Source organism: Echinops telfairi, unplaced genomic scaffold, assembly GCF_000313985.2.
Source record: "Echinops telfairi isolate 266 unplaced genomic scaffold, ASM31398v2 ScPeMD7_19;HRSCAF=73, whole genome shotgun sequence".
NCBI lineage: Eukaryota > Metazoa > Chordata > Mammalia > Afrosoricida > Tenrecidae > Echinops > Echinops telfairi.
The window spans coordinates 1,038,604-1,043,105 of NW_022103916.1; the positions used below are offsets into that span (position 1 = coordinate 1,038,604).

Here is a 4,502-nt window from a genome sequence, read left to right on the forward strand (position 1 = left end):
ACCCTGCCCCACGATGGCAGGTTGGTGTGCCCTTTTAATGCAGGGACCCAGTGGTGCTGGGCAGAATTGCCCTAGTTGGCGAGATCACCTTAGAGCTCTGACGAAGGTTTCCTCTGGAGCGCATTGTGCTGTAGATGGCTGTTACAGCTGCCTTGTGTGGTGTGCAGCACTCCCACAGAGGGCAGGCTGAGGTTCGCACTGTTATTTGGGTTGATTTGCCCTAGGCGGAGGGTAGTGGCCTCGAAGCCTGTGATGGCGATAGGAAAGAGAGGGAGAGAAGAAGAGAAGAGGGAAAAAGAGAAAAAGAGGGAAAAAGAAGAAAGAAAGAGGGGGGGGGAAACAAAACAAACCTGAGCTCATTGAGACACTGCAGTGAGAAAGATAGAAGGGCAAGCGAGTAAAGAAAAGAAATAGAGTAGTAAGTAAGAAGATAACTGAAACTTGATTACCTGTCCATGGGTCTGGAGGAGTTCCAACTCTTTCTCAAGGTAGCGGGTGGTGTGCCCACTTGATGTTGGGTTCCATAGATGCAGGGTGGGATTACTCTCAAAAGTAAGATTGCACCAGCGGCCAGGCGTCAGTTCCCAACACGGTATTGAGTGCTGGAGTTCACTGGTATACCTGCCAGTGCTGGGGGGCACGGTGTTTTGACACCCTCGTGTAGGGCACCAGGACAAGCAGGACCTCCCTAGCTGTGTGTAGAATCACTGAGAGGGAAGCTAGGCTTATTGTCCTATGTAGACTGCTGGTGCCCTACTAGATCAGAGGATTTTATTTTTTAATCCCCCCCACCCAGCCAGCTAGAATAGAATCAAATTAAATTGTCTCCCTGGCTGAGTTCTAGCTCTGTGTTGTTAGAAGCTTAGACTTTCTTCAGCGGGTCTTTTTAATGCAAAAAGCCTCCAGGCCCTGTAGCTGAGTTCTGGCATTCCTTAGTTGAGGGCTTCTTCTTATGCTGATTTTTGTTAAGGGCCCCCAGTTTATGTTCTCCCTGAGCTGAGGTGCAAGGCTGGGGTTTGAGTTTTTAACCAATAATATATATTTTACTGTTTTTTATATTATGCTTGTGAGGTGCTCTGATTTGGGGGCTGTCACGCTGACCCCCAGAGGGGGAGATCCAGCTTATCATTGGGGTTGTTTCCTTCACGACCAATTGGAACTGAATTCACCCCCTGAACTCCAACTATCCACTTATTTTCTCCCACACCACAATCTGCCTCAGGTAAAATTCTGCTTTTTCTTCTACTCCAAATTATGGCTACCCGCCACCCCCACTCCCCAGGCTATGAGCTGAAGGCAGCTAACCTCTCAGAGACCTCTGGTGTGGGGTTCCTCTCATGTCTGGTATTTTGTCCCCTTTAGGGTGTCAGCCTGGAGAAATCGCTACTCCTGGCAAAAGGGCATGAGGAGCTTTTCAGCTGTACTGGGAGCCCAGCTCGCTGAACCCAGAACGATTTAGAGCATTCTTGGTTCACTTTGTGAGTGGAAATCACACCAAAAAGGGGGTTCAGAAGAGACCCTTGTTACTAGGGCCTAGTACCCTAATTCTAATTTCAAGACTCCACCTCCCAGTTTTCTTCATCTTACCTCCCAATTTTCTGGTGTGGCAGCAGGAGCTCCCGACTGGTGAGTCTTAACTAGTCACCATTTTCCCCCAAACTGATGGGTATCTGTCTTATCCATATAATGTCAATGATTAATTTTTCTGTCTCTTTAAAGAACAATGTTGAAATCTGCATTACAACATCCCTTATTCTTGTATATTTTGAGCTTCATCATTTAACTTGGTCAAGTTTTGCATACTTCTGACATATTTGATATTGCCTTTCCCACCACACACAAAAAAGTAGGCATCAATTAGCTAAAAAGTGATAGCTTCACCTCCCACTTCCATCCTGGTAACTACCAGTAAGCATTGATTTATGTTTGCATTCCTATTTCTGTCTTTTCATAAAAGTGGGATCATACAATATTTGTCTTTGTGCTTGACTTACCTTGTTCAGCATAATATCCCCCATATGCACCCAAGTTGTTTTGAGAACTCACTATTCTTTTAAACTATTATTCTATTGTATTATGTACCATATTCATGCATTCACATGCACTTGCACATCAGTGGTTATTTCCATATATTTGCTACCATAAATAGTGCTGAAATAAACATATATGTGCTTTTGTCTATTCATTTCACTTCTGTTAGGTCTCCTGGGTATAGGAGGACACCCTTAAAAGTTTGTGGTAAAATTCCAGTATATTTTTATCCCATTTTTGCACAAACTCTTTGATGTTCCCTCATATATCTAGAAGTTGGGTTGCTAGATTATATGGTAGTTCAATCTCTAATTTTTAAAGGAAATCCTATACTATTTTTCAGTCTTTTACATTACTAAAAGCAGTCAATAATGGCTCCAATCGCCCCACACATTCACCATCATTTGTTGTTTTCAGTTTTTAAGAACAGGGACATTTAGCAGGAGTGAGATGGTATCTCATCATAATATTGATTTGTATTAATTAAATGATTTCATAAATGAGGCGGGAGATTGATAGAATTTTTCAAGATAGACTAATTTGTTGCAAATACCCATTTTCAACAACATAAATGTGCATCTAGCCAGTTGGAATACACAGAAATCAAATCAACTACATCTGTAGGATAAGACAATATAATCAGCAATATAATCAGTCACAACAGACCAGGGGAATTGACCATCAACTGCTCATTTCAAGCTTAAGTCAAAACTGAAAAAAATTAAAACAAGTCCATGAAAGACAAAATTGGGCCTTGAGTGTACCACGTGGATTTAAAGATCATCTCAAGAACAGATTTGATGCATTGAACACAAATGACCAAAGATGAGATGAGTTATGAGATGGCACTAAGAACAACCTACATCAAAAAAGCAAAAGATCCTTTAAAAAGACAGAAAGAAAAAATTAAAATGGATGTCAGAAGAAATTGAAACTTGTTATTGAATGTAAAGTAGCTAAAGTTAATGGGGGAAATATGAAATAAAAACATTGAAGAGAAGGTTTTTTTAAATCATTTTATTAGGGGCTCATACAACTCTTATCACAATCCATACATACATCAATTGTGTAAAGCATATTTGTACATTCATTGCCCTCATCATTCTCAAAACATTTGCTCTCCACTTAAGCCCCTGGCATCAGGTCCTCTTCTTTTCCCCTCCCTCCCAGCTCTACCCTCCCTCATGAGCCCTCGATAATTTATAAATTATTATTTTGTCATATCTTGCCCTGTCCGATGTCTCCCTTCACCCAATTTTCTGTTATACATGCCCCAGGGGGGAGGTGACATGTAGATCCTTGTAATTGGTTGCCCCTTTCCAACCTACCCTCCCTCTACCCGCCCAGTATCACCACTCACACCACTGGTCTTGAAGGGATCATCCGCCCTGAATTCCCTGTGTTTCCAATTCCTAGCTATACCAGTGTACACCCTCTGGTCTAGCCAGACTTGCAAGGTAGAATTGGAGTCATGTTAGTGGGGGGGTGGAGGAAGCATTTAGGAACTAAAGGAAAGTTGTATCTTTCATCATTGCTACATCGCACCCTGTCTGGCTCGTCTCCTCCCTGAGACCCCTCTGCAAGGGGATTTCCAGTGGCCCACAAATGAGCTTTGGGTCTCCAATCTGTACCAAAAGAAGTTTTTTAAGACGCTTGAGAAGGCAAAGTAAATGAATATAATGAAATGTACTCAGACCAGACCAAGAGTTGGAAAATCAAAAGTGAAGAACACGCTTGGCATTTCTAAAGATGAAACAACTGAAAAAAAATACAAGCATCAAATTTCATGGACGTCTAAAACTACAAACAAATCCATTTTGTAGGTTTATCTGTAGGCATATGTCTATACATGTAAGTGTATGCTGTTGTGATGGTTAGGGATTATGTCAACTTGACACTCCTGAGTAAAGGTAGGGGTGTAACTCAACCTATCAATTATATCACAGCCCGATGACACCTCCTTGGTGTCATGAACGTTTTTGTATGAGAGAAAGACTGAGTGGAGTCGAGTTCTCTTTGCCCCTTCCAACTTCTGCTGGAGCTGGAACTTACGTCTGTTTCCTTGACTTCCAAGAACTATCAGAAGACTACTGACAGTGGAGTCAAACAGCTGACAAGACCTCTGTGTCCACCAACCTGTGCCCCCTGCTGCCTCTGCTTCTTCATCCTGCTTCCTGTTCATCTGCTTCCACAAGTCAGGAGAATCCTGACTTGAACCAGACTGGACTTACCAGATTCTATAACTGTATAAGCCATTTCTTGATATAAATATTCTCTATATACAATACATACAAGTGGCAGTGGTTTTGCTTCTCTAGAGAATCCAACACAGCTGTATATATATTTACATATGTAATAAAGCAAATAGGGGACGCAGTTATAGATACTTCCTAGACATAATGAAACATTTTATAAGATTGATTTACTAGGTTTGAAGGCTTAGGACCATAGTCTTTTGAAGTAACTTGATC

General features: G+C 41.8%; 1 pseudogene; it reads right to left on the reverse strand.

The window, feature by feature from the left end:
* LOC101654975 overlaps nucleotides 1–4,287 on the reverse strand; it is a 54,939-nt pseudogene extending 50,652 nt beyond the window's left edge.
* Between the last annotated feature and the right edge of the window lie 215 nt (nucleotides 4,288–4,502).